This window comes from Malaya genurostris, chromosome 1, assembly GCF_030247185.1.
Source record: "Malaya genurostris strain Urasoe2022 chromosome 1, Malgen_1.1, whole genome shotgun sequence".
Taxonomy (NCBI): Eukaryota; Metazoa; Arthropoda; class Insecta; order Diptera; family Culicidae; genus Malaya; species Malaya genurostris.
The window spans coordinates 129,313,163-129,340,386 of record NC_080570.1 but is presented as its reverse complement, the minus strand read 5'-3'; the positions used below and the strand labels follow the sequence as shown (position 1 = coordinate 129,340,386).

Below are 27,224 nucleotides of genomic sequence, written 5' to 3'. Positions count from 1 at the left end.
AATTCTTCCACTTTTCTTTTTCGATAGAGAGCATCTCTCCGTATTGGGACATAGTTTTGCGAATATATGAATTGATGACGCTTGAGGGAAGATCATGCACACGCACTTCTGTAGCACTATCTTCCATATATACTGGAATGTTGTACTTAATGTTCTCGTGCTCCACATAGTGCACATTGTTATTGTCTTTTGCGAATTGAACTGCATCCAACTCTTTATAAAAAACTGGATGTAAACAACATTATTTGTCTTATTGCATTGGAATAAATGCACACGTTTAATGTCAAGATGCATTTGCTCCCTAAGCAAACATTCAAGTTCTCGTATCGAAGGTCGAATTTTGCACTGCCTGAAGACAACAACAATTGTATTCTTTCGTGTCGGCGATAGCTTTTGTTCGTTTGGTTCACTCATTTTCAAGGTCGTTCTTTTGTTCACTTCACAATACTGTACTTGGTTTCTTCTGTTTCCAACGTAAGCGGTTTTGTTTTATCGACTGAATGAAGAGATACTTGAGTTGAGTTAATTTACTCAATTTTAGGTTGAATACGGTTTACTTAATTTTATTTTACTGAACAAAAACCTCACTGTTGACTGGTTTTGCTCTTTGGGATATGACAACAATGGAGATTGAAAATGATATAAAAGATTCAAAACAACTCAATATCAAATAAAAAGAAGTCAAATATAAGGAAGGTTTTATTTTCTGTGTATGTTTTACCAAACAAAACACAGAATGCCATATATTTAAATAAACCAGAAATAGATTAGGCACACTCTAGGACAGGACCAGACAACTGCCGTTTTTCCAAGTAGAAGAGCATCTAATTTTTGTAGATCTCTGTTGAAAATTTGAAAAGACTCTCGGCCAATGCTGCCATCGCAGAAGGAACGATGATAAATATTCAATGAAATTTCAAATACAATTCATATGAAAGTTATAATCTATAGAACTTCAGTTTTGGATTTTTCAAACCGTTTCGGTAGAAAATCGATGATTCGCACTTCATATTCACTTCATTTGCAGATTATAACGAACCGTAATCAACTGGAAATACGGAAATTCTCCCACATTAAAAACGGTGATGCTGGCAACGCTTTTTATTTTACCCCGCAGTAACATCAATTTCAAGGTCGAATACTTGCTTATGCAAATACCAATCATAAGCTGATTCCGAACTGGCCCTAAAAGCTGATACATGGTTGCTTGGTCCTGACCTAGGGTACACCAGTAGTCATTTTGTGTCTGTTGATTCGGTAATAAAAGAAATTAAAACTACATGGCAAGCAAAGAATCAACAAACCACAAGTAAAGGAAATATAAAAATATCTTATATAAAAAAGATGTGCAGTAACTGTGGAAACCGACTCCTGAAACGAGACCCGGAAAGCCGAATGTTATATACTGTATGTATGTGACTACTTCTATTATCACGATCAAAAAGGGATAATTGGTTGTGTTGACCTGTATTCAAATTAAAACACAGAACATAGAAAGCATGAAACAATCTCCCCGGTTTCCTCGTATTGAAGAGTCTCGGGCATTTTGTACATCACAAATGGCTTTGATATCCACATCGACGAAAATGTCAAGTAAAGCTGACTGTTTGGTTCCGGATAAAATTGTTCATCACGAACAGTGCAAAACTTGTACCATACCAAGTCTTTTGAATTTCAAACCAAATATTTCTTTTCTGTTTGACACAAAAAGCCTTGCACTTCATACTAGAACCTTCCATTCGTCCGGGATCTTGCACGTTTAAAGTTTATCTTGACTAATTCAGTTTTAGTCATTTTCACTACATAATTTTGATCACAGATTTCACTTCTTTCCTAATAATTTCTGCAATTCATTAAAATCAGAAAGAAACTATCAAAATGCAGTGAAGGACAAACTTCTGGTATTACGAAGGGTCAAATTGGGGAATTCACTGCGATAATAAACACAGTTCAGAGCATTTTGTATTCGAACTCGAAGTAGTCAAACGCTACTCTTATTCGCACTCGTTTGGTGCGAATTTTGCACTGCGAAAATTGCACAAAGCTAATCAAATTATTCTAGATTTGTCCATAACTTGTGGGTGTTATCTCTGATTTGCAATTAAAATTTGTTTTTCAAACGTTCGAATAGGTGTAACGTACGACTGATTCTCTAAAACCAAGTTATAAATAAAACCGCCCTGAGCGATACTCCAGGGCTCCATGATGGAAAACTACTAGACGAAAATAAACTTTCATTCTTATATTTTCCGAAGCCGTACGATATTTTATTCAAACTCAAAATTGATCCTTTATTGTACGGGGTAAACTTGAGCACAATGAAAACCAGATGAAATTTAAGTTATTTCTTCATGAAGTTCAAGTGTTTAATCTCATTTTTTGGACGCTTGAGCCCAAATTTCTTTGAACTCCTGCATGTTGAACTCTTCACGATTGCCCAGTGCAATTTGGTGAATTGAATTTTCTCAACAAAATTTATACCTTTTCCCGCAAACCAATTGAGAGTGGTTTTGACATAGTGACGCTAAATTCGGCCAAAACAGTGGAGGTGTACTATGCTTCGTATATAAAGGCAGCAAACTCTTCTGAAAACACTCAGATCGAAAGATTTCTGCATTCATAGTTCCGGTAGTGTAAAAAATTGTTGACTTCAAACCACAGGAACATATTGCTTGTCATACCAGTACCTTTCGACCGAATTTCTCCACTTGAATCGACCTGTCCGCATCGCTCACATCCCAATCCCCAACGACGACAGTAAAGTATTGTGGACCTGGAAGAGTTTTTGAGTCCTCCTTAACATAAGTCTCATCGTCCATCAAAACGCATGCATCCGGACATGTCCCTTGTTGCTGCTCGCTTCTTCTGTTCTACACTTTGTTTCGAGATTTTCTGCTTCTTGTAGGTCTTCAGATGATTTTGCCTCTTAAAACGGCTGGATCATTCCGACACTCGTTCCTGCTTTTTTGGCCAAATCACGTATTTTTTGTCACAAAAGAACGAACTACGTAGTGCCAAGCGAAAATGGAAAATATAAATGACAAGATTTTTCAAAATTTACAAAAATGCAAATTGCCGCAAAATTGGTAAATCTACTAAACGAATCTCGGGAAACATAATAATGATTACTGAGCTCTGGAAAATACGGCCTACTTGGATTTACGTCATGTGTAATTTTCAACCGATTTAGTTCACCATTTCTACCCAAGATAAGGACCGGTTGTGTTGTTTTGTTTGAAAAAGCTACATTTACGTGTAATTAATCAAAGTTTTTTTTCTCCCATTTCTTTTCAGGTCAGTCGAGATAAACCGTAACATGCTAGAGGAGGTAAACCCGATGATGATAATTTTTCTATGCCAGCAACCGCAGAAAATGCTTGCACCCCTTTCTCGTCGCCATCTGAACCAGGTTCGGTTCCCCCTTGAAAACAGCAACCTGTTCCTTTGCAGAAACACAGTCCTTCTGACACCGAAAAATTCTTTGTGGTTGGTCCGGGAAATTTATAGCGCGACCCAACCGTTTTCGTGCTACCACCTGTCCGCGGAAGAGATTTACACTAACAGTACAGAAATAAGAAGGGCATTAATTGTGAGAGCTCTACAGTGTTTCCGATTTCGCCGGAGCAAACGGAAGGGTCGCGTTTGTTGCTCGAAAATTCTTTTACGCGCTTCCGGGACAATTCCAACCGAGAACGACGAGGAACTATGCAATACAAGCCGCCATCGTCGCCACCGAATTTAGCACGGCATAAAGCACTCTCTCCCCTTTCCGAAGTTGTGCGGTTGTACAAGCAAACTTATTGCGTTCTCCGGTTGTGTGTGTGTGTGTATGCAAAACACCCCGCGTCGTGCAAAAATACGAACGAGGAGAACCGGAAACCTTCAGCCGACGTCGTCGCACAGCACAGAAAGCGGAAATGGGTTGCAATTATTCGATATAAATTATGTCGTAATCTTCCCGACCGACGGTCGACCGTAAGCAGAAGGACCCGTTCCGACGTTCAGTCCCGGATTGGATTGCTGCTCCGTGCGCGGGCTTCAGGAAATTACACCACACGAACCCCCGCTTATTTACCGTCGCATATTTTTCAGTTTCGCCCGTTCCGAAACTGCAAAATTGTGTTGTTTCCTTTTCGGTTGCGCCGGTAATTTTGCATTACCGCGCACTAAATCTGTCGGTCGGTGGCCCCCCTGGATGAAAGTCATTAACGATCGGATGAAGTAGCGCTAATTTTTTTGTGAGGGGCAGTGCGAATCCGAAAAAGGGTGCGAATCTAGAAAGCTAGCGAATTTGCCTAACGTCGAGCGGTGCGATTGTTAATTCACCGAGAAAGGTTCTAGTAGATTAGGGAAGATTATTCCACTGGCATTATCCTGCCTAAGTGCCGGGATCTGCTTTTTAATCAGTGCAGGTCAACAAGTGGCTTCTAGAGCGGCAAACGACTTTTGGAATCTGGAGAATAGGTTACATAGGTTACACCAATTAGTTAAATTATCCAACAATTTTCTTGTAGGAACTCTGAGTCAGCTACAGAAGTCATAGACGAACGATAGTTTCATACGCTTAATCGAAAAATTTAGATCGTTGAGATACAGTAAAAATATAAACGGTCCAAGGTGACTTCCTCGAGGTAGTGATGTTGTACAGTCTCTTATTTTCACTATCATTTCACGACCAGTTAGATATGATCGGAACCAATTTAAATATGATCCGTTAAATCCCAGTCTACTTAACTTGGAGATCATTATGTGATGATTGATTTGGTCGAATGCAGCAGAGAAATCGGTGCATATAAAATCTACTTGTAGTCGTGCTTGTAAAGAACGTATGATGAAGGAATTGTAGGTTACTAAATTTGTGGAAGTTGAACGCTTTGGTTGTTTACACCCTTCTCTAATCACGTATGCAGTTGTTTATTCGTTTCCATTAGTTTGTTTTGAAATGCGTGGACTTTCAGAAAAACAACGTCGAAGAATTGTGTACAAATGGTGCACAGAACGCGGACTGTCACTGAGAAAGATAGCAAAAATGGAAGAAGTAAGTGAAAGCCGTGCAAAATGCAATCAGGAAGTTCGGTGATAACACCTTTGAGGATAAACCGAAAACGGGTCGAAAAAAGGTCCTGCTAGTTGGATAAACGTATACTGAAGGCGTTCGAGCAAAAGAAGGAGGTTTCAGTTCGGGATGTGGCCAAAAAAGTGTCAAATGTTCTTCATGCGAAAGAACGTTTGAATCTTCGAACCTATAAGAAGCAGAAACAACCAAAACGTAGTCCGAAACAAGAATCATCGATCAGACCGAGGGTTCGAAAGCTGTACAATACGACTCTTGCTGGAAATTTGAACTGCATAATCATGGACGACGAAACCTACGTGAAACACGATTACAAATCCTTGCCGGGACCACAATATTCTCCGGTGCAAGAAGGGCAAGTGTTAAACCAGTCCGAGACATCGATTGAAGTCGAAAAATTTGGTAAGAAAGCTATGGTCTGGCAAGCAATTTGTAGCTGCGGTAAGATTTCGAAACCCTTCATCACCACTGCTTCAATTAACAGCGAAATATACATCAAGGAATGTTTACAAAAACGACTTCTACCCATGATTCGAAGCCACAAGGATCCTGTTGTCTTCTGGCCAGATCTTGCTTCTTGCCACTACTCGAAATCAACGGTAGAATGGTATGCTACCAAAAATGTCACTTTCGTCCCAAAAGACAAATTGCCCAAAACTTCGACCAATTGAGGAATTTTGGGCATTAACGAAGGCACATCTTAGGAAACATGTCTCGGCAGCCGAAACCATTCAACAGTTCGAAAAAGATTGGAAAAAAGTGTCAAAACTTGTCGCCAAGAAGTCTGTACGGAATTTAATGAGGAACGTTCGCAAGAAGGTGCGCCAGCTAGTCTACAATGGCTAAGTAGCAAATGTTGAGAATGATATTCTGTTGTTGTAGTTTAATATTATCAGTATATCGAATAAAATTTGAATATCTAACACTTGTGAATTATTAACAGCAAAATCAAAGTGCGTCCCTACTTTCTGGGACAGTCTTTATATCATTTTCCATTTAAGATATTCAGAAGTTTTAAGAAACGCCATGTCATTTCGTATCCACATCCATCCAGTTATGTCTCTGACAATACCCATCCACTTTCGTGAACCGGAAACACATTTGATTTCTTTCATATTTCAGGAAAAATTCCAGGACGCAAATCTTTAATTTTTTTTTTTTGGTTTCATAAAACTCACAAACTTAAAAAATATATAAAGAACTTTTTTTCTCGAACAAATGATTCACAAATCTGAAATAATGTTTCTTGAAATTCGCGCGAAATCTGCACCATCGCACAATGATGCCAAGGTGTCAGAAATCCAAATAACAAAATTTATTTTTTCCTGCACTGTACTAACTTTTTTGAATTCTCAGATAAGTGAAGGATTGCAATTTGAAGTATACAAATTTTTGAATAAGGAATAATCTCTCCATACCCAGGTGACCAGTAAGCACTAAAAATGGCATTAAAATAGCCTTTTATAAGCACCAAAAATGCTTATAGCTCTATATCTGCAATCTGAAAGCTCATCTGTTGTAAATCAATCAGAATTCAGCTTTCAGAATGCACATCAGTCATAAATAAGCATTATCTATGAATAGCCGTATATTTTGCCTTAATTCAGTCTCAAGTGCGATTAAAATGCCAATTAGTGATTATTTGCTGTCATAATGTGACATTAGTATGTGCTTATTGTTTACCGGGGTATCCTCTCAAGGGTAGGGTATTGTAAACATTCTTTTCATCCTTCCGTACAAAATATATGGCGCAATGATGATGTTTTGCGATTAGAGTTCTCTGTAGGTAGGAAAGGGCTGCCACTGTTCTATAGTATTTGAATTTATATCGCTTTTTCTCTACTTTTCAGAAACCACTATGCGATCCTGTACATTTCTGCACCTTAAGGGCTGAGGCCAGTGTGTTTGAGGGTGATTTAGAGGGCTATTTTCACGCTTCAAATCAGATTTTCTCAGAAACGGTGACGAATATCAAAAAATCCTAAATGACCATCTCTTGGAAAATTAGTTCAGATTATTCTGTGAAAATTTCAGAATGATTCATTGACGTTAGCGGTCGGGAAAGTCTTTTTTCTGAAGGGAGAATTGCATAGCTGAAAACGCCGTCTTCCAACTTGTTCATTGAATATCTCGCCTTCAAGAGTATGCATCAAAAATCTATCCTGACAATATCTAGATAATTTAATTTGGATTCGATTAGTGAATGTTATTTTTGTGAAGGTAAATCGGTTTCTATGGCGGCGCCATTGTTTTCTGCTCCAGCTCCTTGGAAACGTAACGAAACATGAGAGAGAAATAAAATTGGCTCAAAAAGGCTGCCAAACAAGCGGTAGCTTTTTTACTACATTTTATGTGATGTAGTCAAACTTGTAACCGGAAATATCAAAACTTTCTTGGCCACCCGGCCACATCGAGAGTCGTTTTGCACATTTGCGAGAGAGCATGGAGAGAAATGTAATACGCACAGCGAGCCACGTGGCTTTACGTGACCTACTGGGATAGTACCGTAAAGTGGTAGGTTTTTTGCTATTTTCCCGTTTCAAATTAAATTTTCTTTGAAACGGTGCAGAATATAGAAAAACCCACCTGACAATGTTTTCGAAATTTAGTTGAGAATATTATGTGAAATTTTCAGAATGATTTATTGAGTTTAGCGGTCGTGTTGTATTTTTTTCTGACTGAAGAACTGCTGAAAATTGGAACACTCGGAAATGCATACCTCTACTTGTTCATCGAATATCTCGGCTTTGAAGGCTTGTAGCATAAATCTACCGTGACAAAGTCTAGATAATTTAGTTTAGATGCGATTAGTACATAAAAACGTATATGTTATCGCGATAAAAATAAAGTCTTGTATTTTTCTTTGAAACAAAGTCAGTTTCAATGCATCCGCCATTTTTTTTTTCGCTTTGGTTTTCTGATAGCAATCTAAAAAAGGAGAGAAATATAAAATTTGCTCGACAAGGCTGCCAAACACACAGACATTCAATCTTTGTGAAAGTTGAATATTTTTTCATTGTTCATTGGAATCCATGTAATGTTCAACCCATACGATAGATTTATGTGATAAAACTTCTCATCAAAATAGTAAAATGTATGCTGGCAACCCGGTACAGTTTGCTCATATACGAGAGAGTACAAGAGAAATACGATGCTCAAAGGGAACTGAGCGAGCCACGTGGTCGATTTAGAACTCAACACGCGTCCCTCTGTCCTCAGACTTTAAAGGTTATTTTCAAGTCGAAAAACTTAAAAAAATGCAAAATGCAGAACACTATCCAAAAATCAATATTTTTGTGGAAAACAAAAAAAAAACATTTTCTCTTTTGTTACTCTCCCATCTTTACTCATAGTGCAATAAACAATAAATAAAAATATTATGATAAGCCCTTTTGGAGGTTTTGAGGTTTTCAAGATATAAGGAAAAAGTTTTTTTTTTCAGTATATACATTTTCCACACAGGTTTATCTGAAACATTAGTGAAAGCTCCAAATCAATCGAAAAATTAAAAAAAAAATACACAAGCTAATTTATTTTAAAAAATCGTCATTTTCCGGTCCGTAGCGAACGGTGCATCATGAAAGTTTTAGGTGGATCGAACATACTTTCATACATTATCAAGATGGAAATATATTCAGAGACCTTAAATTATTAATATAAGAAAAACTATGCAGCTGACGTTTATCTACGTATTAATGGTTTTTACCAACTTTTGTGTGGAGAGGCATCACTGTGCAATGCATCAAAATCTGAACAAAAACTACGCGAAATCCGCGAAAATCACGAAATTAGCGCGACCCTGTAAAGTTGACCATTGGGCCAAATCTTTCCGGAGCCAATAGTTTAGATTTTTTTTTTTGTTTGTCTTTGCAGTTAGTCTGCCTCACCGGTTGACCTGTACCATCAGGTTCCGTCAGGGTCCAAGCAGATAGTGCAGTGGCTTGAAAAATACATCCGAGTCGGTCAATCGGGCATCACGCGGTTCACGACAACACCGGAGACGGACGCAGATCGTACAGTGGAACGTGAGCTCATAACCACACACACACACACACACACACAGGAGATGGAAGTCATAAAAACAGAAGCCGGGGGGCTTCCAATGCCGGTGTGGAGTGCCGGTTCCACAGCAGAACCGGTAGCCGGAACGGTGGCTTATCGTTTCACTGTGGCAGCCCAAGTAGTACACCGCTTTACCGCTTCCGAGTGTGCGAATGAGTGAGACAGAGTAGACAGAGAGCGCAAAAAAAACCGTCGCGAGCGAACATTTTAACAGTGAGATATGGAGGGAAATTTGCAACCAGCTACCGCAAGTGCTTATAAAAACTTAATGTGGCACTTAATTTATGTTGAGTCGGGGACACAAAAACCGGGGGCTTCTTTGCTCTGTTCGCGTGCTGCTGTCCCCGTCTGTCCGACTGCTGCCGTTAGCTGAGGTTGTAAAATGTTATGGAGAATGCTCATTGAGTTTCCGTTGGGGTCCTGCCGGCAGCCAGCCAGCCAGCCAGCCAGCGAACCCGGGTCCCGGTTTGTCAATGGATGGCTGTGCTGCGGTCAGCGAAAAACTGTCACAAGATGGGTCACGCGGATGGCCACGGTGACCTCGTCGTCTCGGTGGAGGTTGAAACCTATCAGGACGATGTCATACATTCAGAACGAACAGTTTTTTTTCTGCTTTGCACACGCCCGATTTCATCTGTAGTGCTTTTTCGACGCTTTGCTAGAGTAAATTGAACTACTAGCATTCAGGCGGCGTACGACCCGTGAACGGACACGCGTTCGAACCGGAATGGGCCGGGCACTTAACATTGTTGCACGAGAGTGGTTTGCTAAGTTTTAAGTATATGGTACGGTAGGCTTTTATTCCGGCCATGATAAAGTTTCAATTAAAATGGCTTTGGCCGGAGGCCAAAAAACTTCAATGTAGGATTTTTGTAGCATGCTCGAAAATGCCTCAGCCGAGCTTGAACTCATGAACAATTTAATCGCATTGGAAGATTTGTATCTAAAGCGACTCATTTAATGCTCGAACAATGTGGCGCCATCTGTCGGTTATATACTCGTGTGTCATACGGAATGCTTTAGCATCTGGCAGCAAGCCGTTGTATTTTTGTTCAAAAAAAAAAATCTTCGCTAGTTTAGAGCAAATGTATACTGGATCTTCGAAATTCAAATTGAAAATTCAGTTCTAATACCCAATTGAAGCTGAATTTTGAGTCTGTTTGATTCTTGAACGTGGGCCCAGTTTCTGAGTTTTGTAAATCGGTTCTTCTTAGAAATATTAATATATTCCCAAAGAACTATACGAAGTTTTCCTACTATGTAAATATATCATGCCGGAGCTCAGTTCCAGTTCCAGTCTCAAGAATTCAGTTCCGTATTGATTCAACAGCGGGAGGACGTTCGCAGAGCCGAGCCAGTTTTCTTTCAAAGAAGATCGACTGCGTCATCCTGCTGCTGGTCGTTTACATTGGAGACAAAAAACAAACAAAAAATAGACAATGATGGGAAACTTTATGCAAAATGAGCCCTTCTCATGAGTTTAGTGCAAATCTAGAATAATTCTATTAGCTCTGTGCAAAATTCGCACCAAACGAGTGCGAATAAATACAGCATTTAACTGCTTCGCGTTCGAAAAAATGCTCCGAACAGTGTTTAATATCGTAGCAAACTCCACAATTTAATGCCAGAAGTTAGTCCTGTACTGCATTTTGATAGTTTCTTTCACTGAAATATGCACATCCGAATATCTGTGACATTACTCACCCGCCTGTTTTTTGTTTCAAGAGGTGTCTCTGCAAACAATTGTTGCTTCGTCAGTTACAAGTTAGAGTCAAATACGTTTAGTCAAGTGAACATTTTGAATTTCTCGTCAAGTAAGGAGTGTATCGAAAATAAGCTATCCACATACATTTGTGTTGTACGCATGTATTTGTGATGGTTTTTAATGCTCAGATCACAGCATGCTGTGCGTTTGGCTATCAGCTTTCATTTGTTTACTTGTTTGTGCGGTTGAAATTCTGCGTTTTCAAAATGTCGCGTATTGAAAAGGAAGTGACACATGGCTAAGTGAGAAGGGTATTACTTTGCGAAAATTGGCGAAGCGGTTTGGAATTCATCATGCCAGTGTTAAAACAGGGGAACACTATTCTTTGGATGAGCGACCAGGAAGAGGCGGAAAATCCGGTTCTTCCAACCCGAAACTGGAGCAGAAAGTGGTCTCTTTAATCATGAAGAACAAATCAATGTCAATACGTGATTTGGCCGAAAAAGCAAGAACGAGTGTCGGAATGATCCAGCGTATCAAGAGGCGAAATTACCTGAAGACCTACAAGAAGCAGAAAATCTTGAAACAAAGTATAGAACAGAAGAAGCGAACAGTAACAAGGGCCCGGAAATTGTATTCGCGTCTTTTGCAGTGTCTGGATGCATGCGTTTTGATGGACGATGAGACTTATGTAGAGGCGAACTCAACAACCCTTCCAGATCCACAATACTTTACTGTCGTCGTTGGGGAGGATGTGAGCGATGCGGACAGGTCGATTCAAGTGGAGAAATTCGGTGGAAAGGTACTGCAGGAGTTCAAAAAAAGTTTTAATTCATTACTTCGGTTCGAAAAAGAAATGCCGCCAAATCCCATCGAACTCTTGATGAAGCTTACGGGGAACTTTCCGTCTCGGTCGCATTGGTTTGAACAATTTAAAAGTGAGAATTTTAGACAAAGAACGCATAGTCCTACAAAAATAAAACGTTTTTTAAGATGCCGAGCTGCAAGGATTGTTGAACGAAGACAATTCCCAAACTCTAGAGCAATTGATGGAAAGGGTAAACTTTAGTCGCAACATGTGACCATCTACACATCATGGAAAACATTCAGAAGGTGAGAAAATGGGTTCCTCATGAGCTGAATGACAGACAGCAGGGAAACCGCATGGAACAGAGGGTTCTCTGCACCGGATCGGAAAAAAATAATTTATTTTGAGAATCACAAGTTCAAAAAATCATATTGACCTTACCGAACCATCGGCATCAACTGCAAAACCAATCGCATTCGGAAAAAAAATGGGGAAGTTGTGAACACTAATCGTTACCAATATCTGCTCTACAAGACATAAGTAGCAGTTCACTTCACAGATTCCGAAGGTAGCTTCTTTAAACAAAGTATCTTTAACCTATTATTTAAATAGTGTCCCAGAAAGTATGGACGCAACCAAAAACCGATGCCATTTCGCAATAGTTCAGAATCTGTCAATTTTTATGGCTGCGTTCTGTTGTCTACACTCTTCTCTTACCATTTGTGCGGTTGTTTATTCGTTTTCATTTCGTTATTTTATTTCGGAATGCGTGGACTTTCAGCAGAACAACGTCGAAACATTGTGTACAAATGGTGCACAGAACGCGGACTGTCACTGAGAAAGAAATGGAAGCAGTAAGTGAAAAAGCCGTGCGAAATGCAATCAGGAAGTTTGGTGAGGATAACACCTTCGAGGATAAACTGAAAACGGGTCGAAAAAAAGGTTCTGCTAACCCTCAGTTGGGTAAACGTATACTGAAGGCGTTCGAGCAAAAGAAGGAAGTTTCGGTTCGGGATGTGGCCAAAAAAGTGGGCACTTCGAAGTCAAATGTTCTTCGTGCTAAAGAACGTTTGAATCTTCTAACCTATAAGAAACAGAAACAACCAAAACGTAGTCCGAAACAAGGAGCATCGATCAGGCCGAGGGTTCGAAAGCTGTACAATACGATTCTTGCTGGAAATTTGAACTGCATAATCATGGACGACGAAACCTACGTGAAACTCGATTACAAATCCTTGCCGGGACCACAGTATTATACTGTGCGAAAAGGGCAAGTGTTGAATCAGTCCGAGACATCGATTGAAGTCGAAAAATTTGGTAAGAAAGCTGTGGTCTGGCAAGCAATTTGTAGCTGCGGTAAGATTTCGAAACCCTTCATCATCACTGCTTCAATGAACAGCTCTGAAAATATACATCAAGCCACAAGGATCCTGTTATTTTCTGGCTAGATCTTGCTTCTTGCCACTACTCGAAATCAACGGTAGAATGGTATACTACCAAAAATGTCACTTTCGTCACAAAAGACATGAATACATCAAATTGCCCACAACTTCGACCAATTGAGGAATTTTGGGCATTAACGAAGGCACATCTTAGGAAACACGGCAGCCGAAACCATTCAACAGTTCGAAAAAGATTGGAAAAAAGTGTCATTGATTTGGAGATTTGTACTTTGCCGTGTGTCATCATTTTTTCTGACGACGATAAAAAGAAACATAGAAAGGAACTGTGGAAAATCAACAAACAGTCTGCCAAAACCTTCACGATCAATACAGAAAGGATTCACCAACTTCAGGAAGAACAATGAACCCGTCCGACTACAGCTCTCCACCACATTAGGTGAGAAACGATAGATACTCCTTTAATATCAGCTCAGCTCTCCATACCAGAGCTAATGAAAGTCATTTTCATTGATTCAAAATAGACGCAAATGACGAGACACAAATGTCTCTCTCAGCTCCGCTTGCAGATTGTATGAACGAGATCCGTGTCCAGTCAACAGTAGTTTCAAAATTAGGTTCTTTCTTTCATTTGCCATTTGCGGTTTACAGTGAAAATCGTAAACTGTGCAGTGTCGAAATTCAGCCGAAGCTTGGAAAATCGATAATGACAGGAAACGATACACAATTATTTCTATCTGATCATGTTCATATCTATAATAGCTTAAGATACTCTTTATAGCCAAACATCACAGATTTTCAATATATCGAGGATAGAATAAAAATTGAGATTCGACTGATTCTCTCTGCCGACGTTATTTTGGCTGTCGTAGGAGAACGAGTGGCGTTGGCATTGATACTCTCTTTGGTTGCAAAAATGCTTCGTTTGTTTTGGATGCGATCATATCCCTTTACGAATAAAACAGTGAAAAAATAAACGTATATGAAACTGTTAGATTGGATTCTTTCATTGAAAGTGCATGACAATTTTATGCTCTGGTCTCGTATAAAACAGGAGCAGTTGAATCTGGACTTACCATATTCTCTAGATCAAATCCAAATCGAGATCCTGTTCTAGGTTCGGATCCTAACGCTGGAACTGATCCGGTAATATGATAAGCCCAGGTCCGGCACCAGTTCCCAGATCTGGATCTGGACCGGTTATATGGATGGTTCACTTTCTGGTCCAATTCCAGGGTTAGGGTCTGTAGCTTGTATTTTCAGATCCAGAGTCAGGAATGGTAAGGTTCAGGTCCAAGTCAAAGATGTAAATCTGGATCAGTAATTCTGTTTAAGGATGGAGTCTGCACCTGAATTTCATTCTGGATATGAATATTGCATCTTTGCCTTATTGAATAATCGAGTAATTCAAAAAATTCGACATCCCTATTACTGACATCTGTTCCAGGAATCAGAATCAGAACTAATTGGCTCTAGTGGCACGAAACTAGGAGAACGTGCCACTAGAGCCAATTAGTTCTGATTCTGATTCCTGGAACAGATTTCAGAAATAGGGATGTCGATTTTTTCGAATTACTCGATTATTCAATAATTGAGTATAATTTTCGAAACGGATCGATAAAATTTTAATCGATCAACAGATCGAATAATCGATTCATTATTCGCTTATTAGTATTAAATTTTTCGAATTATTCTATTAGCTCAATAATGTCAGCTGAATAATGTCAGTCCAATCGATTTCTCGATTAATCGATCGACCTTCCGATATTCCTATTCAGGAACTGAGCTCTGGATCCGAGTTCCAGAACTGGCTTTTATACTTAGATTTAGACCTGGATTAGGAAACTAAATTCAGTTCCCAAATTTTGGTATGGATTCTGTTACTTAAACTGAAATTTGAAACCTGGACTCTTTAGTGGAACTCTAAACAAAACTTCTGAAATGGTCTTCCAGAACTCGATTCTGGAACAGAATTTATGAACTGGATTTTGATGCTAAATTTTAAGTCTGGATTCAGGACCTGGACGCTAAAGAATTCAGAAGTCAAATTCGGAACTAGAATTTGAATCTGGATTCTGAAACTGAATCAATAATCTAAATTGCGGAACTGGATTCTGGGTCTGTATTGAACGGCTGAATGCAAAAATTGGAAAAGTTCAGAATTTTGTATGCAAAACCGGATAAAAACATTGAGTGCAAAAAACCGAACACGGATTTTGCAAAGTAAAAATCATTTGAAAACATCATTTTCTGCAAGAACCGGACCAGAGCTTAAAATTGTCACGCATTCTCAATGAAAGAATCCAATCCAACAGCCTCATTTTCAATACTTTACTGTCTCATTCGTAAATGACCGACACCAGAACAAACGAAGAGAGTCGAAGCATTTTCGTTTCTCATTTAAAAAAAAATTAAAGAGAAAATAAGTGCCAACGTCACTCTTTCCTCTGTGACTAGACGAAATCAAACTAACGTCTTCAGGCAGCAACATCAGAATTTCAATTCTCATTCTTTCATCGATGTATTGAAAATATGTGACGCTCGGCTATAAAAAGTGACTAAAATATGGCAAATCGAAACAATTTCATCCCAGAATCTCTTTGGAAACCAAAACTACTACAAATTCAGTACAGTTAAAACTTATTGTGAAACCGTTTTCTGTCGTTTTCAATTCTCACAGCTTTGGTTGAATATCGACACTGCATACTATGGGATTTTCACTGAAAACTGCAAATGACTGAAAGAAAAAAACAAAATTTTGAAACTACTGTCCCGTTTATGTCATTGACTGAACATGGATTTCGTTCTCATAGTTCGCAAGCGAAACTGAGAGTGACAGTGATTTCTAGTCATTTTCGTCTATTTTTCAGTCAATGAAAATGACTTTTATTAGCTCTGAACCGGACAAAAACTTAGCCGTTCCATCAGAATCAAAATTTTTTTATTCGGTTCTTGCATTTGAAGATTCGTTCATTAGGCATTATTCACTACTTTTTACCACCTTTTTGGAAAAATTAGGATACTGCGTCTAAAAAAATCTTTTTTTTTTTTTTGATTCGATGTTTCAAATGTTATCAAATGTTTGATCATTGTGTTGTTTTTTAAGTGTTGCTCTGACAAACCATGTCAAACCATGGTAATCGGATGGAGCAATGAGCTGGTAAATATGGCGGGTGAGGTGGAGTTCTCAGCGTTTCCGAATTAGTTTTTACAACCTGCGAGATATTCGAGGTCTTGCATTGTCATGATGCAAAATTACTTTACCGTTATTATCTATATAATCGCATCAATTGTCGTCTGCAAGCGTAACCAACGATGATGACGTTCCTTCTCTTTCAAGTTAAAATTTCCATTTTGAAACTGCGCAAACCACTTTCGAGATGTTTGTTGAGCGAGAACAAAACCACAAACCCTATTTTTTCCCGGAAAAAATCGCCAAAACGATTGTAATATCAGCTTTTCATTTCTTTTTTTTTTCTTCCCTCTTCAACGAATCGTTTGCCTAGTGATAAAGGATTGAGAAAACCGTACAATTACCACGACTAATCAAATGGTACGGCGCGAGGTTCCGGCAAAATTTATTCATCCAGAAGCCAGAGTGGTTTTACTCGTCTGCCGACGGACCTGTACTTACTCACACGGCCCTCAGCCCAGACCAAACCGATTGCGCTAAACGGTCCCTCCGGAATTCACGGACTAGGAAGCGGATTTACGGCAACCCGATAGTACAGTTTTATTTCGCCGTAATTTATAGTTATTTCATGAGAACAGTACATGCATTAAGGAATAATTTATTTATGCAAAACAGGGATTAATTGAAGACTTTATTCCGCCGAAATAACGAATAGGCCCGGCGGCTGCTCGCTGCTACCATTGTTCCGCCGGCTGATGCCAGTCACGCTCGCACCGTACGGAACTTTCAACTTCTTCCGCTCGGTTGTCTGTGAGCATTGCGGCCCTGCGGATAGTTCTGAAGCAGGATGGTTGATACGATGGCGGTGCCCATAATTTGCCAGGCGCGCTTTCGTGCCACATACATTCAAACGCCTTATTATTCTTCTTCGATTCAAGTGCCCCTGTCTGTGCCTACATAACGTCGGATTACCACACCAGGACAGAGTGTGGGATTCGCACAATGGACAATTGCGAGCCTTTTGAACCACAAAAGCTCTTTATAGCGCTAATGGATCAATGGATCAATCAGCAAGCTCAGGTAGGGTGCTTGTATTGCATTGCCATCGTGCCCCTGCTGCTCTATATTCCCGGTGTGTGTGTGTGTGTCTTATCCCCCGTACTCGGCATGAGTTTTGATCCAGCTACTGTTGGCGGTGAATTGCCCGGTCTCTCCGGTTCGCTTTCCTTCCCAAACGAATCACCAAGCGGACGGACACAAACAATGCAAGAAAGTGTCCAGCAGTTCGAGTGCCGTCTCGTGTCGCAAACAACAGCTGGACCCGGCCCTCGTCTCCCGGGTTGGGTGGAATACATCGTCAACTGCATTCGGACCGCCGCACGAGACCATTTGCCAAACACGGCACGGATCTCCGGACATGCATTGCTCGCACCCCACGCGTTCGTTACCTGGTCCATTATTTTCCCATTCACTGGTTCATTCTTCTATAATTCACAGTGGCCGCAAACGTTGGCGAGAGCGATGCGGGATACGAAGGCAATCGTTTGGTCCGCCATTTTCGTTTCGATTGCGGGGGAAAGCAAACTTACCTACGACGGTTACGGAGATTCCGGGTAAGAGATTAGTGGATTTTTTTCTCTTATTTCAACATTTAAGCAGGGTATTTCGTTTTCTGAGCTGAAGTGAAAACATTTCCTGTAAAAGCCATCATCAAATCGTATAAACTGTAGACCTCGTATCTGTTCAACAAAAAATTTGAAAATTAATTTTAACCAATTTGATCAGTATCCAGGACCAGGAAAACAGATTGAAAAGTTGGCATGCAAATTCAGCTATGAAGTTAAAACTACGTATGTATTTTAATACTCTACTGTAGTTGCCTAGGAAAAGGAAGTTCGTGCGTTTATTGTTCCTCCTAAGGCATTAAAATGGTCCCTTACCATGCGATGTTGCGAAAAAAATGCCATTCAACATCAAGCTCATTCGATTTTTATATTGTGATGCAGCACCATCGAACATGAAATAAACTTTGTTCACATGTAACTGTTTTTCTTGTCGTCTAAAATCAATCATTTTTTAGATAAATAAGTTAACGGTTGTAGAATCTTGACGGAAATCTTCAGAAATAAGCACAAAACTTAAATAATTGAGCATGCCATTTCGCTTAAAATGAATCGCAAATGGATAAATAGTAACTTGCAGCGCATTCCAGTGGTAACTTGGAACTTCACCTTACAGTACAAAGGTGTAGTTTTCTGAAAAATCTCATATAGGGTAGGGGCTCCCTATTTCATCTCAACCTGATTTAACCACTAAAATCACTACGATTTTTTTCATATTTCTGTTTAGCTCGCCTCGTTTTACATTGGGAATTGATTCACATTTCTTGGAAATTATCCATCCATCCTATCGTTGGTCCTTCATTCATCCCATAAATTAGCAAAGGCGACAGCAATCAGAACCAAAATATTGCACTAGTACACTCTAAGGTTCAAAATATCAGAATTTTCTTTGAAAAGGGGTCTAATGCCAACTATTAGATAACACACGATATTTTTTTTTTATTTGATAGACATTTTTATTCAGGCCTATTTGCGTACAAGCTTTACGTGGCCGATTGAGCCGTTTTTTTTTAATCATTTTTTTTTGTATTCGATCTCGTTGTCACTCCTTCCATTTACCTCCTGCGAGGATTGAGGGACACTTTGTTTGTGGCTCACCTCTTCATCCATTGACGCATCGGTGGTATTTTTGTTGATTTCCGTCTTCTTTTCGTTTTCCATGTTATTCGCAGTCTTGATCTCGTTGCTAGTTACTGTAGAAGCGCCTTGTTGTACATTGGTTGCACCGTACTGCGACATATTCTCCCGAACGAACTTATCGGTGGCCTGCGGGGGAAGGTCATGCACGCGTACTTCTATGGCATTGTCCACCATGTACACAGGGTTTTATATTTAACATTGTCATGATCAACACTATGCACCTCGTTGTTAACTGAAGCGAATGCAATTGCATCTCCTTCACGTTTGAACATAATGTACACACAGTTAGACGCCTTGTTCAATTGAATTTCACTTACATTATTAGAGTCTAGATACATTCGTTCTTTAAGTAAGATTCCAATTTCATTTGCTGCCGATCTAACTTTGCAGCGCTTGAAATCTATACAAATTGAATGTGGTCTTGCTCTAATTTGTTCGAATTTATGTTTTCCGAAAGCAGAATTGTCAAACGACTACGTGGTTCACGTTTCTTTCCACTATTTTTCTGATTAAAGACTGTCCCAGAAAGTATGGACGCACTTTGATCTCGCTGTAAATAATTCACAAGTGTTAGATATTCAAATTTTATTCGATATACTGATAATATTAGACTACAACAACAGAATATTATTCTCAACATTTGCTACTTAACCATTGTAGACTAGCTGGCGTACCTTCTTGCGAACGTTCCTCAATAAATTCCGTGCAGACTTCCCGGCGACAAGTTTTGACACTTTTTCCATTCTTTTTCGAACTGTTGAATGGTTTCGACTGTCGAGACATGTTTCCTAAGATGTGCCTTCGTTAATGCTCAAAATTCCTCAATTGGTCGAAGTTGTGGGCAATTTGGTGGATTCGTGTCTTTTGGGACGAAAGTGACATTTTTGGTAGTATACCATTCTACCGTTGATTTCGAGTAGTGGCAAGAAGCAAAATCTGGCCAGAAGACAACAGGATCCTTGTGGCCACGAATCATGGGTAGAAGTCGTTTTTGCAAACATTCCTTGATGTATACTTCGCTGTTCATTGAAGCAATGGCGATGAAGGGTTTCGAAATCTTACCGCAGCTACAAATTGCCTGCCAGACCATAGGCTTTTTCATTTACTCCTTCCATTTTTGCTATCTTTCTCAGTGACAGTCCGCGTTCTGTGCACCATTTGTACACAATTTTTCGACGTTGTTCTGCTGAAAGTCCACGCATTTCGAAACAAACTAATGAAAAAGAACGAATAAACAACTGCACAAGTGGTTAGAGAAGAGTGTAAACAACAGGACGCAGCCATAAAAATTGACAGATTCTGAACCATTGCAAAATGGCAGCGGTTTTTGGTTGCGTCCATACTTTCTGGGACAGTCTTTACTTAACCTACAATCAATGGAAAAAATATCACCAACAATTAATACGAAAATGTGATATATTTCTGCTAAGCAAAAATTGAGCCAATGCACAAATTGTCATCTCATCCTGTAAGCCAATGCACTGAATGGCTTCGACATTTCATATATAAGATGTCACGTTTTCTCTTCCGGATGTTATTCTCGCTTTCGGTAGTCGATAAAAAAAGCTCACTAACCAGAGTAACCAAAAGTTAGTACAAAAAAAATTTGGCTTAAGCAGCATATAAAGCATTCTGAACTGTCCGTTTTTAAGGAACTACTCATACTTGAATGTTCATCCGACGCAACAGAATAATCTTTGAAGCAGTTCCTTGTACAGCTCTTAAGCAGCGAGAAAGTTTTTCAGAACTTATTCGGTATGTTCAAGTTACCGTACAGGGGCACGCGTACTTTAGAGCTCTAATAAAGTGGATATTTTTCAGGTACTTTTGTTTGCTTAGAGAGACGATGCTTTGATTTTACTAACTTTCCAATTTGAACAATGTTCAAACTTTCCAATTTGAACAATGTTCAAAAATGAAATAGTCTCAATCCATTAGAGTAATCATCTAGAACATTGATGTCTAATTGCCATTTATTGTATGCGCTTGTGACATTAGAAAGCAAAATGTAAGGAAAATTTCTTAGTTTAACCTTAGCGCTTCTACAGCACAATCTTTTCATTGATTGATACAAAAATTTTCTGATTTGCTGAACTCGCGCCCGCGATGACTCCATTATACACAATTCATCAACTGATAAATGATATCAGACCATTTTCTCCTGCCTACACCGGTTTTCTAGAACAGTCATATGCATTCCGTCATTGAATCATTTGGTAAGTAATAATTTTTATACCCAATTAAGCACGTGGCTGGAAAAAACGAGTCACATGGATCAAGTATGCATGTGAAATCTCTACACAAAACAACTCGTTGCGCGCCAAACCATTCTGTAAACGATCTAATATTCTTTTCTTCGACGTCCAAACACTTATGCAACTCGTTATGCACCAAACACCTATCGATAATCTAGCAAGCATAGATAACTATTTCAACGGAAAATTCCATTGTCCATACAAAACAAGTTTATGGATTTTTCTCACTTTTCCTGCAAGTTTTACTAATTGTTTTATGTACGAACCCGCTGGGGGTGAAAACTGTTACGTGATGCGATTACAAAGAATGATCTCTGCATTTTTATACCCGATCAGATGCACACAACAAAATCATAACACAAGTATATCAACAGTTGATATGTATAACAATTTGTGTTATTTTGAGATATTTAACAAATGAAAACAGTTGAAAGCTAAAACTTATAAAAACAATATAATAACGAAATCGGTTATGATGTTTTATTTTCATTTGCGAGACTCATGATGAAGTTCGTTAATTGGAAAAAATGATTTCTTCCGTTACTTTTTATCGAAATATAATGATCAGAATTTCAAAGAAATTTAAAGAAGAAATCAGATCACTAAATAAATTATTCATTCAATGAAAAAATCATTCAACGATTTTGGATTGAAACAATGCTAATAGTAGGCTGTAATATAGTTTTTCTGTGTTAAATTTGCTATCTTATTTATTACAACTATTGTTATAAATTTATGCTTTCGCACTTCTGTAGTTATATCAAATTCAATAATAATTGTGATACAATCGTTTCAAAATCTGTTACGATTTTGTTCCCGCTAGAGTCTTTTTTGTTATGATTTTTTTTTTATTTCAACAGCTTACCAGCCAAAAATATTTAAAAAATTTGTTACAAAATATTTCTGAAATAAATTACTCCAGTGGATATAATTCTGTTATTACCATCTGATCGGGTATAGATAGGTAGATAGATAGATAGATAGATAGAATTCTCCTCAGAAAATAGCAGGTATATTTATTTCAGAAAACTGGGAAACATATTTTCTGATTCCTTTCTCATATATTTTAAACATTCTAGAAACCATATCATAGAATGAATACAAGCATATGCTTAACAATTTGTTTACTGTTTCAACAAAAAATTTGCTTATATGTTAACAACACATACGCAGTGATGACATTTCACCAGAATGATACACGCTGGTGTAAGACACAGGGGATGCAAGAAGCGAACATCACACAAAAAACAAAGCGCACTTCAATAGACAGAATTTGAGTGTGTGCTTGTGGTTAAGGCAGCTGGCGTGAGTGAAGCACATTCTCTTCGTGTGAATCGCTCTCACGCGCTCTCGCCAAAATACACCCAAGTGAACACTGGTGCGTGTTAGTGAGCGAACATTTGACAATCTTTTTCGCAGCAAGGCAAAACTAAATTTTAACGATAAATTGCGATTTGTCTGAATATGGGTGCCTCACGCTTCTCTCATGCGAACCACACTTTGGAGAAAAAATCTTCATCCACCTCCGAGAACTTCAGTGTTCTGCTCTAGCAATTTGGTGTGATCCAGTGCTAAAGTTGAAAGAAAATAAACACTCGCTCTCATAATGCGTGCACACTTTGTATAACAGTGGTGTATATGTGTGAAAGAGAAGAGCTCTCATTGATGTTGTCAGTGCGAGGGGAGAAATTATACTTGCTCTTCGTCACACAGAGGAGATGGACATCTCTGCACACACGAACGAATACCATAAGCCAACTATACCAGATATCGTCAAACGTTAAGGAGTATGGTTTGGATGATACATGGAATATGTTGTTAGGCAGGTTTGATGGTACTTTCACATGTCCAGAAAGTTTCATTCAAATCAAAGAGGGTGCTACAAACATTTGTTCAAGTTTGCGCGGAATTCATGTAAATAAATATTGCGAATAGTTTTCATGACATAATTATATATTATTATAGTTTCGGGAGGGTCTAGAACCCCTAAAACCCCCCTTGTATACTCGCCTGAAAACAACACATGACGTGAATCATCAAAGCATGCCGTATTTTTTTGGGAAAGATGGCTTGGCATCACTGATCTGATGCCAAATCCAGGCCAATTTGCTGTGAAATTAATGACATGACATATTTTTACATCTTTCGGTGCGTAAATTCACATCTATTGTGAGGTTAATTTACATAATTTTTTCGTACTGTGTAGCTAGTTCTACTTCAGTTTATTCAGGAGGCTCTTCTGGTAGATCAAATCATTTGAAACCAATGCTCAGAAAAACAATTTAGGTGAAACTAAAACATCCGAAATAAAACAACAGTTTAAAAACAGGCAAACGTAATCCTGAACTAGTTCGACCCGGTTGCGCAAAAAGCCGCAATGGGAAAGTGCAATGTTTCATACCGTTTCGACGGCAGTTGCCAGACGGCTGCTGGAAGGAGGAAGTTCCTCCCCCACGTTGACAGGATATTGTTGAAACAACGAGAAAAAAAAACAACACAACAGTGAGCAACGAGGACGTACGATCCGATAACAACCGACCGCCGTACTGCTGCCAAAAACGGTGACGGTGGACGAGTCTCGAAAGTGTGAAAGCTTGGCACGCGAGGCGTTCCCCAAGTGCACACCGGACACGACACGGATTTCGGGGACATTACGTGAAGTACGTACGTGAAAAACCAATATGAAACCGAGAGCTGTGGTGGTGTGAATCAACACAACAACAAACACGACAAAACCCGAAAGCAGGATTTATTGTTTCAATATGATTTACGGGTGCACCGGCAAAGGTCAGCAGTTTCTTACCCCCCCCTAGTTTGAGGGGTGGGGAGGCGATGTCGTTGGCTTCGGTTGTTCGCTCGCTGCGCTGGAAAGTTTGTTTTTTGGTGGGGGCGGGGAAAGTTTTATTACGCTTTTGAAAAATTATGAACAAAGCAAAAAATGCCGGGCCGACAGCAATCAAGTTGCAAATGCAGCCATGAAGCGCAAAACTTTTCCGACTTGTCTTTAGGTTGCTGTTTTTCCATGTTTTTTTTTCTTCTCCTCCATGTACTTCCAGCTAGCGGCCAAAGCGGGAATCCGTGTTTAGGTTTTTTGATTCTTTTCTCCGAAGGCGGTTTGTTTGTTTGTGTTCAAAAATCCTGGCTCCACCGAGAATTGAAAGTTGTTCGGTTTTCCATGACGATATCCCATTTCTCCCAGGTGGATCTGAAACTGAAACACTTCCTGCAATATCGCAAAGCTCTCCTCCCCAACACCGACCGAAAGGTTGTATTTCAATGCCGTAATGCTGTATAATGATAATAAAACATGATTAATTTAATTTACAAAGTTTTATCTGGTATTTCTTGTTTGCTACAAATTTTTGCTGTTGTTTGGTTCAACCGCGCAGCTCCCAAATCGGCACAATTGCTGGCAACTTTGGACGCAAAACTTTTCCGTCCGTTGCCACAATTCTGCAGTCCACCGACAGCACACTTTCCGGACAAAGTAGCCAACGAATCCGACCGGGGGGGGGGGGGGGGGGGGCGAACCAACGGTCGAAGATTCCCAAGGCCAACTGTCTTCTTCGAGAGCAAAAGTGAACGCAGATAAAAGTTTGTTTAAATTTAATTTCCGCACTTTCACCGAGGGTACTCCCTCTCTCTCTCTCTCTGGGCAGTTCTAGAGGGAATCTTTTTTTTTGTTTTGGGGAAATTCCACTAGGCTCCGAAGTGGTCTTGATTGTTTCAGATTTGGCTTTTTCGAATTAAAAGTTTTTAATTTTACAATTACTCTGGAAGCGCTGGCAACTGAGCTGGGGCTTTTTTTTTGTTTGTTTCAACTGAAACTTTGCTCTATTCTGGATACTAACGAAGTGAGATAGAGTAAACATCATAAAATCTCGCCTACACTTCCATGGTTGATAAAACATTCCTAAGCTCGGTTGTTTCTTTTTCCCCCCGAACAATAACAATCCCGTACACATGGGCACACAATCCTTTTTATGCTCTGCCAAACGAACCTTGCGCAACTACGACAAAGTTACACACCCACTCAAATCCCTCTTCAATTTCAATCATCTTAAAAATTGATCAACTACGACTACTAGAGCATGGCACTTCCTGAAAGCCGTCAGTTTATTTTGCCTCGCTTCGCTCCAAACTGATTTCATTCAAAATCACACAAAGAATTTGCCTTCTCGGAGCGCCTTTTTGGCAGCCTTTGCAGCAGGACTCGGAAGCAGCACAAAGGCGATCTAACGAGTGGGGAAAAAAGGCGAGATACCCCCAACGATTTAGCCGATCCAAGCATCTCCAAGTCTGGGAGCCGCCACAGAAGGCGGCATCTTCATCAGCAAATTTATCGGCAAAAGGGAAAGCGAGAGAGAGAGAGAGAGAGAGAGAGAGAGAGAGAGAACACAAAAAACCCAAATATTCCTCGATTTAGTTCAACGGAACAAGGTCCGTCGGTCCGTCGGAGAATCTTTCGCGTCGTCACACGCCTCACTAGCAATTCTGAATTCGACAATGTCGTCTCGATGTCTCAGCGGATCACGCGCACCATCCGGTTCGGAGTCGATATCCGTCCCTTCCTCCGACGGTTCAAACACACAAACACAGTCAAAACGGATACTTTGGTTGGCCTCCTTCCCCGTCGTTCCGTTTACCGAATTAGTTTCTTTCTTCCTTTTTTTGCATCGATAGCCCCAATCGTCGGAAAATCGAAACTCGGTGTGCTTCCTGGGCGCTTTTCGCTTGCTCTAGCGGCATCCAGTCGGCGGCAAAAAAAACGAGAGAAAACAACTGAACATATTTTATCCCCCCCTTCCCTTTCATCCTCCCACCAATTCACCAACAAAAACCCGGTTGAAATTGGTTGGACCGTTTTTTTTTCGCTTCAAATTCCGGTGTTACTTTCCCTTTCCCAAGTGACTGTCAATTTGCGGAAAATTTCAGTTCAATCGACTCTAGGAAAGCGTTTTCGGGGCTCTACAATCCCCGAACGCCGACTGAACGCGACACATTGTTGTACACGAACGGATACCCGTCGGTCCTTAGCGACGCGACGCCGCCGTCGCCGAGGTTCGACCCGGAAGAAGCGTACCGTACGAGACGTTGAATCAATTTATTCACCTTGGCGCGGGGAAGACAGCCACAGCAAACGGGACCGCGGGATCAGCGTTGGACGGTTTGTGGAAATAGAAATTCACCATTTTAGGAATTGGCTTTCCATACACTTTTCTGTGGTGCGACGTTGAGTCCAGTAACGTATTGAAACGATGACCGATTATCAATCGATTAATCGATTAACAGCTGAGAAATGGGATTCGACTGAGGCAGTCCAGCTCTACACAGTGCATGCATTATGATTCGAAACTGATTCCATGTATCGCAAAATAAACAAGATTTCTTGAGTTTTAAAAAAATATTATTCGAAGTATTGGATTTAAAACATTTCTTACAGTGATTCAAATACGTGCTCCAGCTCATTTTGTGGAATAGCCTCCAATGCTCGTATCGAAGTCGTTTCGATGGTCTCATCGTCTTCAAAAATGCATCGTTTCAACTTCAACTTCTACTTTGGAAACAAGGAGAAGTCACACGGTACCAAATCAGGGGAATACGGCGGGTAGTCCAAAACCAAAGACTTGTACTAGGGTCAAAAACTGAGAATTTTTCTGGATTCTGGACTTAAAATCGACTTTCTGGGACTTGGAAAAAATAAAGTCCTAGAAAGTAGATTTTTTCAAAAACAAATTAAGTTTTGCAGATAACACTAAATCTCGACGTTTCCAGCAGTTTTCAGATTTTTGGCATAATTTTTTTTTCGATTTCGGAAATTTCATGTACTCGAAAATTTTCAAACTTTAACCGCTGGGCAGCACCCCTTACCCATGTCCGATTTAGCTCAAATTTTACATGAGGACTTTTTTCGAGGTGCTTAAACTTTTGAACAATAGTGCTTTACGAAGTTAGAGATGATCCCAAAATATTGGAACCCTTATATATATATATATATATATATATATATATATATATATATATA

At 39.6% G+C, this 27,224-nt stretch overlaps 1 protein-coding gene across 4 annotated transcripts in view; it reads left to right on the top strand.

Annotated features, from left to right (window-relative positions):
- The window catches only part of LOC131425765 (uncharacterized protein DDB_G0283357), a 505,552-nt gene that overhangs the window by 252,765 nt on the left and 225,563 nt on the right, over nucleotides 1–27,224 (top strand). The window lies entirely within an intron of this gene.